A 12,147-nucleotide genomic window follows, 5' to 3' on the forward strand; every position below is an offset into this window, starting at 1 on the left:
TGGAAAGTCAGTAACTGAATTAAGAAATTAAAATAGAGGAAAGGAAAAAAAACCCTGCTAAATTTGAACAGCCAATTCATTTTGAAAATTGGTACTTGTTAGTTTGAGGATAGTGCAATATTCAGGAGAAACTGAGATTTTTTTTAATTGCTCCTTGATCTTTTACATTCCTGAGGTAAAGTGCCTTGCCTGGTCACGCCTGGACATTGATCTTGCTTGAACATTGGTCTTGTCTGGACATAGTTTTGTTTGGACACTGGTCTTGTCTTGACATTGATCTTTTCTGGACATTGGTCTTGTCCCACAGCTGTAGTTTCAGTTGGCTAGATCAAAATGGAAGGCCAATTTCCATAGCATTATAAAGGACATTACGTCTTAAGTTGTAGTTTCTTCAATTCTGTTTCATGTGTTGAAGTTTTCCTTTAATTGTGAATTTTAAGAAATTATAACATGTTACTGTACATTGGGTTACTGTCCCAGTGGATTTTTTTAATTTCATGGGTATGAAATTTCGTTTTGACAAAATTGCTGTTTTTTTTTTTGTTTTTTTGTTGTTTTTTTTGAGATATGAATTTGTTGATTTCAACTTTTGAAGACAAAATGAATGGAGATTTTATGTGTTCATTGGGACTAGATTTCATGGATTGATAAAAATCCATGAAAAGTAGTCTCTTCAAAAATATTGATTATTTCACAATATATTTACAATAGTTGAAAACCTGAGTTATTAGATTGGGGTATGTCGTTGGTCGGGCGGGCGGCGTCAAACTGGTGTTTCCGGTCAATAACTTTTGTTTCTGTAAAGATATTTAAATAAAACTTGGTATGTATGTAGCTTATATCAAGACAAAGGCTGGGATTGATTTTGGGGTTTCTGGGGTCAAGGTCAAGGTCACTGTTACTTAAAATAGAAAAAGGGTTTCCGGTCAATAACTTAACTTAGGAATGAGCTATCATGATGAAACTTGGTGTATAGAAAACTTATATAAAGTTGTAGCTTGGGATTGATTTTGGGGTTTCTGGGATCAAGGTCAAGGTCATTGTTACTAAAAATAGGGTTAGGGATAGGTTAGGGTTGTGCTTTAAAGTGGTGCACTGTGATTCAGTATACTTTTTTATTCTTATGAAAAGTGTTGAAAACCTGGTTTCGTGGCATTGCCGCATTTCTGGCGTTTTTTTGCCCCATGCAGTAATGAACAGACAGCAATGTGGTAATTGAAAGACACCTGAATATTAGCAGCATTGTCTTGAAATAAAAAATACCAACTAAGAAGCAAGAAATTTCAACAATCCTTTAAAAAGTAATTTGTAAGTGGCATGGTAATTATTCAGTATAAAGTATGGTCAAACTTCTTTCACTCAAACTTGGATTATTCGAACACCACCCATCGCTCGATCTCATTATCAGGTTCCGGCAAAATCCCGTTATAATGTATATTGTATGATGGCTGGAACTACCGATATCTCGAATTAATTTTGCCAGTCCTGTCAAGTTAGAGTGAAGGAAGTTTGAAGAATGCCATTAAAATAGAAAACAAAGCAACCAATGACAATAAGGGGAAAAAATTTGTTTGTTTGATACAGTGCCATTAGAGTGCCTTCTCTGGGAACTCGATAGATAAAATAAAACCTTTAACCAGCAGTTTAAACCACACGGCCATATCATCTTATTAATTTTGTCTGTAAATATTATATACTCGCAATTTCAAGTGATGTTCAGGCAATGAAGCCAGTGTCTTTCATTTTGTATTTTATCTTGGTTATTGTATACAATCATTCGAGCCGCGCCATGAGAAAACTAACATAGTGCATGTGCGACCAGCATGGATCCAGACCAGCCTGCGCATCCGTGCAGTCTGGTATGGATCCATGCTGTTTGCTTTCGAAGCCTATTGCAGTTAGAGAAACTGTTAGCAAACAGCATGGATCCTGACCAGACTTCACAGATGCGCAGGCTGGTCTGGATCCATACTATTCGCAAATGCACTATGTAGGTTTTCTCATGGTGTGGCTCATTTATGGATTAGGCAGATTTATTATGCTTGAATTTGGTTCTTATTGCCATATTTTTATTTCTTGAAAAAATACTGTTTGCACATCCATTGATCATAATCAGCTCCATAAAGGGGAAGTATAGATGTATTTTACATTGAAAGGAAAATGTAGTTTTTCTTGCTGAAACATCAGGTATTAGTCAGGTTGTTTTATCTCTGTAACCAAATAGCAACTTAAAATGTTCCATGTTGAAACCTGCTTGTGTTGTTAAACCTACTCGTCCACAGTTGGTATAGAATTTACATACGACACTGAAAAAATGAAAGGGAGTGACAGTGAGTGTCAAATATTGGTAAAAAAGCAAGAAAAGTGTTTATTTTCTCCATTATTTCAAAAACGTTACAGCAGTTTACTCCCTTTTGCACAATATATAGAGGATATTTGTTTGTTTCAGTGTAAGATCGAAATATATTTCACCGAGTGAAAACTATCACGAGTGGCACAGCCACTTGTAAAAAAGTAAATTATTGTGTCAAGATACTTCAAAATTTAAGAAGTTCCTATTACCACCGGTGATGTTCTTTTAGAATGTTGCATAATTATGTCAATGGTATTGTCTTCTATCTAACAGGGAAATTAAGGAAAAATCTTGTTACAGAAAAGATAGATCAGTACTTCTTTAGTATATACATTAGCAAAATTTCATATTATTTCAACATTCCATTCATGTAATTTTTTAGTCATTATTTGATCAAATTAAACCATAGAGGTTTTTAATGAGCTTTATACATGTATTCATTTTCGATAGTGTGCATAATAAGGTTTGCTTTGATTGTTATAGTATATAAAATTGAAATTACAGGTTTTGTATGCTGTAATCAGTTGGATGATTTTTATGTAGAATGTAGACAGATATTTATTGGCTTTCTGATAGTTGTGGATTTTTATATTTAAAAAAAAATTGTCCTATTTATTTGGTAAAAGAAAGATTAATTTTTTATGATAAATTCACATTATGCATAAATAGATAGAATGCTTCTAAATGAATACAATATTTCAAACTTCTATAGTTTGATTTAAAATTAATTTTGTTTAAAAGCTGGTTTTATCACCTAAAGGTGGGGTGTCTCGTCAGGATACATAATTCCTTTGACTAAATGTTCATTTTTAAACTCTAATTATTTATATTGGAACCTTTTATGTCATAATTGTGAGAAAGCGTCATAATTTTACTATGTTAACATGTAAATTTCATATCAGATGTCCGATTTAAATTGTGATGATTTTAATGCATGTTGTCATGTTAAAACTTTTATTAGCCATGAAATTTTCATTTTACTGAATCGAAACACTGATGAATATATAGAGGATAATTGTTGGTTTCGGTGTAATATCACGTTATAATTTCACCGAGTGGGCTCCAAAAGTTGTATTTTCACAAGTGGCGCAGCCACGAGTGAAAATAACAACTTTTGGTGTTCACAAGTGAAATTACCATGATATTACATCGATACCAACAATTTTTCTGTTTATTTTATGCCTTAAACTCTACTTCTATTGTGTTTATTTCAATAAAATGTCGAAATTTGCGGGAAATTTTATCAGGAAGCATCACAAAGATGACGACATTTTAACGACGTCATCGTCATATTGTTTCCGGCTTTCAGTACGCTCGGTAAACTTTTTGACGTTAATCCGGGTATCAGATTTGATAATTTTCACTGAGTGGCCAGTGAGTTTATCAGGATACAATTCACCGTTATATTTCGATAAACCACCAAAAAACATAAAATAAAAATGGATAATATATAAAAGATTATTAAATTTGTATCAAAAGAAATAGGCACTAGTTTTATCACAAAGTATTAATGCTCGAAATTTCTCGATACATACATAATAATCTATAAATACCTGAAAAAGTATAAGGTGATTGCTTTATTACGACAGTTTCTGAAAAGTGTTCAGAAACTTGAGATGTAGTCATAAAATAACTATAACTGTAACTATTGTGTTATAGCTTTCATAAAATACTTAGTCTAGTGCCTCTAAATGCTTTTAAGCTATTTTGGTCCATTAACCACTTGAAAAGAGACACTGGTTTAGATAACTTTTCACATTCCTTCTGTGCATAAAATTATAGATCAGAGAGAGCAACAGTTGAAACTCTGTTCTCCCCTCATTCGGGATTAATTTGTGGGATTACCGTCGGAATTACAAAGCATTAGGTATTGATATTCACTGAGCACCTTATGATGGGCAAAGTTGCCATAAGGCATCCACAGTTCAAGTAATATGTAAGCATTTTTGTTTTAATTCCTGTTTATCATTAATGTTTGTTTCATAACCTAGGAAAATATATATCCCTAACACATTTCTGTCTTGAGTCTTGTTTGACTGCAATTTACTATTTATCTCTCTTGTAGGTTTCGTTAATTTGTCGCCCACGGCTTAGCTCAATAGGGAGAGTGCATGTCAGCTGATCATGGAGTCATAAACTCACTTCCTAGATGAGATGTTTGTCCTCTGTGATGATTTAATAAAAGAGGGTTTCTAAATTTTTTTGCATTGTTTTTTAGCCGTTTTTTAATAGTATTTTGGGTTTTTTTAATGGAGGTATTTTAACCAGTGCCCCTGGATTCAATACCAGAAACTAACAAACTTTTTCCCCGCAAAGTAACTCCAACTGAAATGTTTCCCTTCTTCCCCATAGGGAATCATGGTGGGGAAAAATGTTTTTCAAAAAACAATGTCTTTCATAAAACCGTTGTCTGAAAAAAATTTCCCCTTCCTTTTTTTTTAATGTGAAAAATTTAAAAGTTACTTGCATGAAAACAGGTTAGTTATGGAAAAAAATCCGGAATACTCCCTGGTTGGGTTTAAAAATGACTCCCTTTAATTAAAATTCTCTTTTTAAATCCCTTTAATTTTTAAAGGTAAAACCTGAAACGTCAATTTTTTTCCATATAAATTTCCCAGTTTTTCTTATCAGGTGCGGGGAGTCATTTGTGTTTTGTCATTTTTCATGTTTCCCCTCAGTTTAAAAGTTAAACATTTTTTTTTCAAATTTTACTGTCCCTAAAGAACAAATCATTTTTTTGTAAAATTAATTAAGTTTTGTATTTTGTTTGAATAAAAAGAAGGGTTAGTTTCTGCATCGGAAGTTTTGCATTGTTCTTTTGCAAAAAATGTTTATTGCGCTCCAAAGTCCCCACTTATTTCAAAGCAGAACTTCTGCTTTATTTCTCTATACGGGTCTAAAAATTTAAAATAACCTAAAATTTAATAACTAAATTTACGGGTTAAAAAATTGGTGTTTGCCCCCCTTACAAACTTACTTGTTTATTATAAGAATTTTTTTTTTTCACTGGCCCGCGGGTAAAGAGGGGTTTTTTCCCGGGGCACGGGGGGTAATGTTTAGGGGGGAAACGAGGTTTCCCAGCCGAGTTACGCCCTTAAACATTTAAACTGAGTGGGGATATTCCCATCTTGCCCCGCGACCAGTGATTGATTCTTTTTCTTGCATCCCGATTTAAGAAAAAATTTAATAAAAAAAAAAATCAATCGAACGGCTTTCCTTTTGAACTATTTTTTATAGCGGTTTTTAAAAAAAGCAGGGGCCCCCAAGTCTGTAAACGGGAAAAAAGAGGTCATGAGTTTCAAAAAAAAATAACAATGTTTAGTTCCGGTTTTGTTTTATCATTTTTGCTTTTTTTGGGTTATGAATTTTTGATAAAAAAACGTGTTTGAATCAAGATATATACTTCGGGAAAATAATAGGAACAGTAAAGGTATTAAATTTTTTTAATTTGGGTTTTTTTAAAAAAAAATTTTTTTTTAAACTATTTTAAATCTTTTTAATTTAATAGTAGTTGTTTTACGCCCACTTACAGACGAGAGCCCATTTTTAAAGATGGGTTTCCACCCGGGGTTTAAAAAACCCGGAAAACCCCCCCGTTGGTATGCAAGAAGTATGTTATGTTGGGCCCCCGACCCCTTAAAAAAATTTGGGGCTTAGGGACTTTAATTATGATTTATTGTTTTGTTTTTTTAAAAAAAAATCTTTTATAACCTTTTTTGTCTTTGTTTTTACCTGACCACTCTGTGATTTTTACCTGTCAAGATGACCTTTTCTGATTGCACTAATAATAATTGTGTGCCTTTGTCATCAAAAATTTAAAACTTTTAACTCCTGGTCACAATTTTCTTTTTGGGGTCAAAAACAAGGTTAAAATAAAAAAAAGCTTTTTTGGAAAATTAAAAAAACCACTTTTTCAAATTGGATTTAATGAAACTTTGTCTTTGTTTTTTACCTTAATGATTTTCTGGGTTTCCCAAAAGGTCAAAGGTTCCCCAAACGGGGTTTTCATAAAAGGGTAAAAGGGGACAAATGAGTCATTTTAAACAATGGAGTTACTTGTAGCTGTGAGCACAATTCCCATCTTTATAGTGCTCCCCTCATGGAATATCATGCGTGGACATGTGGTGATCCCCCACCCATTCACATTATGAAATGACACCGGGCCCTGACCAGACCAAAGCTATAGTAAAATTCTTTTAAATGCTGAGCCCCGAGCCAGAAATTTTTTAAATTTTTTGGTACAACCCCAGCCAGGGGTAAACCCCACCCCCTTTCCCGCATTTTGAAGCGGGCACTCTCCCACTAGGTTTACCAAGGCTTTTTTAAAAAGAGATAAAATAATCACTATCTTTACATTGGGCTTTATGCCCCCCATAAAAAATGGGGGGGGGGTGTGCATTTTGTGTCCCCCATGCGTGCTTTGGCGTTTTTGGGGGGAAAGGGGTTCCCTTACAGAAGAAACCCCTCGGGTGGGGGGACATGCCGCGAACGGAAATTTTATTTACGAGGGGAGTACTTTTTTCCCATACACCACATCCCGGGAATCCCCGCGTACATTCGACGAGTACACAGCATTTTCGCAGGAGGTCACTAGTACCTTCAAGTACGCAGCACGGGCCCTCTGAAAAATTAAGGGTTTACACGGGTGAACGCGGGGGATTTGTAAAAGGAAAATAGTACACTGAAATGTAACCGCGTACTTTGAAATTTTTAACACTTATATTTGGGTTGCATTAAAGTTGTTTCCCCTTGATGCGTTACGCCTTTTTCTTCAGTGTTTCCCCAAATTACATGCTACAAATTTTGGGATTTATTTCTTTTGAAAAGGGGGTTGAGGGAAAGCTTATTAATTTATTTGATAACATCAATCTAAAATTATTTTGGAAAGGGGGTAAAAAAATTATTGGCAGGGTCATTTATTTTTTTTTCTTTTTTTTTTCTGTCCCAAATGTTCAGCATTTGCAAAAAGAAATTTGGGTTTGGGGAAAGGGAATTTACATTTTCACAGCAGTTTCCCCACAAGGGGTATACACCCGGTTTTGCAGGGGGTTTCCCACAGAATGTACGCCGCAGGACTCTGGCGGGGGTACACAAAAGTCCCGCCGCAGGGGGTACACAGCTTGTACGCCCGCAGGGGTAGTACCCCGAGGCTCATTTGCATGTGAAAAGGGTAGGGTGCCGCGTACTTGCGGGCGTACTTTTTTCCCGCATACAAAAATTCCTCCAGCGTACATCCTGTTTTACTAGTAGTCCACAGCATGTACGCAGCAAGGTACGGGGCAGAGCTCATTTGCATGTCAAAAGTTTTCTCCCAAAAACTTTACTATCGGTGTAGTCCCGGGGTATTTCCTGCGTATATTTTTAAACCCCTTTTGTTTCAGAAACCATCTTTGTGCATATAACGTTTGTATTTTCAAGCAAGGTATGCAGCGGGCCTTTTTCTTCTTTTTAAAAGGGTGGTTTTCCCGACCATTTCCTAGCTAAAAGGCGGGTCACAGTCCTTGGTTGAACATACCCAAAATTTTCCCACGAAAAAAGTGGTCTTCGTGTCGGGGCCAAAATTTTTGACATGTATTGGGCCCGGATTTCGAAAAATTTGACAAAAATTGATAGGCATGGTTAGAAATTGTCATGCGAAAAAACCACCCCCCCCATACAAAAATTATAAGAAGAAATCAAAAAATTTCCCAAAGACATTTTTAAACTTTGTTTTCGTTTAAACCCTTTAAAGACTTTAAAATTTTTGTTTGGGCCACAAAGTCTATGCATTTTAGGTTCATGGTTTAAAAAAAGGGGTTAATAAAGGAAAGCCATTGACAACTGATGATGCCTGCTTACTTTTTTTTGGGTAAAAAAAAAGGGTTCTTTTGACAACCTAGGAAAATTCCCAAAATGGTATGAAAAAAAATTGGGACACCTTGTAAATGGCTCTTGTTTAAAACTCTTATCAGGTAGGCATATAAGAAAAAACACACAAGTAAAGCTGTAGACTTTTATTTTATATTGTTACATCTCATAAACAATGCCAGAGGAAAACATTCACAGTAAAAAAAAAAATTTTAAAAAATGTACTTTACACAGATAAATTTGGGTAACAATTTTAGAGACCCCTTTGAATATGTTTACGACTCTCTGAAGAAATAATAAAAAAATCTGCCCCTGCTTAGAAAGTTTTTAAATTTAAGTTTCACATGCATTGAAATAGGGAACATTCTTTTGAAAAAACACCGTATACTTGAATAAAGCTCAAAAGGGTTAAAAATTTTCCCCCTTGCAGAAATTTAAAGGTAGTGGCCCCAAATTACAATCTGCAAATTGTTATTTCTCTGTACCTAAATTTTGGGCATTTTGCAGTTTTTTAAAAGAAAGTTATATCCCCCTTGAGTACTTTACCCCAAAGACTGACACACTCCCCTAATGAGAATCATGTAAAAAATTCAAAGAAATTTGGGGATGCTTTTCAATACCTAAAAAACCACACAACAGTTTTCAAGGTTTCATGAGATAAAATTTTACATGTATTCTATGCTATGTGTAGGTTTTAAAAAATTAAAAACTGTTTTTTAAAATTTTATGAAAATATCCCAAGATTTTTTTGTATTTTCTATATAAATATGCTCGGGCGGAAAATTTCAAAATATGCCCCCGTAAAAATGGGGGTTTTTTTGTTGATTCAGGGTTTTGGGGGTCATTCCCGAATCAAATTCAAAAAAAAATTTCCCCATTCATCTTTTCATCCAAGCATCCATATCCCCCCCAAATAACATTTTCCCAAAAAAATTTGGGAAATTTCCATCCATTTAAATTAAATGATTTTACAGTACAAATTTCTAAATTATTTGTGTATATTTTTCAAAAGGGAAAATAAAAAAATTTAAAAAGGGTTTCTGGTTTTTTGAACATCAGCCCGGTATCTTTTTCCTTCTAGCCGAAAATTAAGAGGTTTACCATCCCGGGTAAAGGCCAATGAAGTGATTTTTTTGTGAAACAATTCAAATCACTTCGGTGAGGTTATTATGCGAACAGTTTAAATAAAATCTAAATTTGAGTTTGTAAACTTTTAGTAAAATAAAAACATTTTTCCCAAGGGAACCGCAGATTACTGGTATTTTTTTGTTTTTTTTTAAAACTTTCCCCCGGCCCAATTTGGTCACTTTGGTGACTTCCCATTTTTTTTATGGGGGGGGGGAAGCCCCCAGGTACCCCTCTGTGCTTTATTTCAAAACAAGGGGGGGCAAGGGGTTAGAACCACTGGCCTTCAGTAACTCAGTTTGATGGCTTTCTCATTTGAAGAATTCAATGCCCTGTGTGAGGCTTGACCCCACCCCTGATGGAGAAAGCATGTATTTAGATCAAGATTTGCAAAAAACTTTAATTTTTCTTATTTAAAATACTTTATAATATCTGAATTCTAAAAAAACTTTTAAAATTTTTCAATTTTAAAATTTCTGTCACGTTTTAAAATAAAAATTTATTCATCAAAGGGAATACTTTTTAAATTTCATCAACAACAGTTTACTGTATACATTTCAAATTCAGTATACAAAAAAGATACGCCCGGAAAAAAAGTTCACCATTTATTTTTTTATACCTTTGGGAATTAATTAACCCCCCCCCGATAAGAAAATACTCTGTCAAAGTTTTTTTCACAATGAAAAAGGTTAAAATTTAAAAGATTTTTTACATTTTTTTTAAAAACCCAAAAACGACCATTTACTACCAAACAAATCCAAGCCGTTTCTTTGTTTTCACGCATTCATTTTTTTTGTTTTTTTCCCCGGTAGAGTCCCCCTGATTGTGAGGCATTGTTTTTTCCCCATTTTTTCCCTAAAACCTTTTAACTAGGCCTTATACCTCCCTTTCCCCGAAGAACCCGGGCCAGCGCCCCCTCCATGGCCGGGTTGTGCCCCGCTTTTACGTGTGGGGTAAAGTTAGTTTCCCCCCTTTCTCCCAGGGTCGAGACTTTTTTAGCGTACTCCCGGGAAAAATGTTGTTCCTCAACCCGGCAAGTAGCGCTATGTTTCCTTGTCTAGAGCAAGGTTTTTTTCCTTTTCTTCAATTCTTTGTTTTACGTAAATCCCGAACAAAAAAAAAAGCAATCACATCAAAACTTTTTTTAATCATTGCCCAAATTTTTAACCCCGAAACTCAAATTTTCTAAATATAAAAAAAGGGGCCCTAATTTTTGGGCAAAATGCATATCCCGGGTTATGGTTCTTTGTTTTACCTTTGTTTAAAATAATTTTGATTAAAAAAGTGTGCAAGATTTAAAGCTGTAAAATCTTCTAGGTTTTTTTTTTAAAAGGTGGCCTTTAAACAAAAAAATTTAACCAAAACTGCCATTAAATGGGCAAAAAAATTTCCTTTTTAGATTTTTTTCAAAAAACAGACGAGCTTTAAAAAAGCTTCAAAATAGATATCGGGCATAAGGAATTTTTTATAAACGTTTATTCCTTTACATTTTCCCAAAAACTGATTAAATTTGTCTTTCATATACTGTAAAATCATTTATATTTAATTTTTAAAGGGTGAATAAAATTTTTGGATTTCATGGCTGAGGCAACCTACAAAATTAAATCCCATGAATTCAAGAAAAATACCATTCAGCCAGCCCACTTAGCTCAATATGGAGAGCTTAGATCTACGGATCGAGGGGTCATGGGGTTCCTCCTCTGGCGCAAAAGTATGTTCTAGTTTACAATTTTATAAGACCCTTGTGCCTAAAAAACAAATTTGTCCCCCAAATTTTTCTTTTGGGGAAGTTTGGGAGGGTTTCTTGAGAGAACAGGTTTGTAAAGGTACAGAGTCCGGGGAAACTGGCTAGGGTTAAAATGCCTTCCCCTTATATAAATGAAATTCTGTTGAAAACGGCTTTTTTCCCCAAAAAAACCAAAAAAAAAAAAATTTCCAAATTTTTTTTTTGTTTTTTAAAATTGAAAAACACTTTGTATCCCCTTTAAAATAGGGCCCTTTTGGCCCAAAAAAAAGAAATTTCATGCCCAAAGATGCTAAATTTATTTTCCGTCTCATTTCAAAGGAAGGTTTTAAAAACAAATTTTTCTTACTTGCTGTTCAAGATGGAACCTTGCCAGGTTTCTGTTTTCATCAAACTTTCTTGTACGTTTTTCTTCCTCGTTACGTCGGAAGATCTCGTCGGCAGCTTGTCGTATACGGATTGTCCCCAAGTTCTTTTACGAAGCTCTTCCTTTTGTTTTTTGTTCAGTTTTTTTCATTTAAAATGTAATGATGTTATGCCAGATAAAAGGGTTAATAGGAAAAACACAAATTATTGTGTAAGAAAAAAATCTCCCTTTTTAAAAATTTGCACGTTTAGATCAAATTTTTTTCCACATGTGGGTTTTATTTTAAAAAAAATTTCTTCAAAACAAAAGACGATAATTCAGCCAATTAAAAAAATTAAAAACTAGTCTATGCTCGCCTGTGACACTAACTTCCCCCTTTTTATGTTCATAATCCAATTTTGTGATTGTCTAAACTTTACCTGTTTAAAAAATAAAAAGTCTTATGTTCAAACATGATGCCCAACTTTATGTAAGTGGGCCCTTTTGTTCAAAACTATGGGCTGCCTAACTTTTCCTGTAAATGTCTTAAGTTCAATCTATGACTGCCTAACTTTACCTGTAAATGTCTTAAGTTCAATCTATGACTGCCTAACTTTTCCAGTAAATGACAGCCTAACCTCCTGTGAATGTCTTAAGTTCAATCTATGTCTGCCTAACCCCTGTGAATGTCTTAAGTTCAATCTATGACTGCCTAACCTCCTGTGAATGTCT

Source organism: Mercenaria mercenaria, chromosome 11 (assembly GCF_021730395.1).
Source record: "Mercenaria mercenaria strain notata chromosome 11, MADL_Memer_1, whole genome shotgun sequence".
Taxonomy (NCBI): Eukaryota; Metazoa; Mollusca; class Bivalvia; order Venerida; family Veneridae; genus Mercenaria; species Mercenaria mercenaria.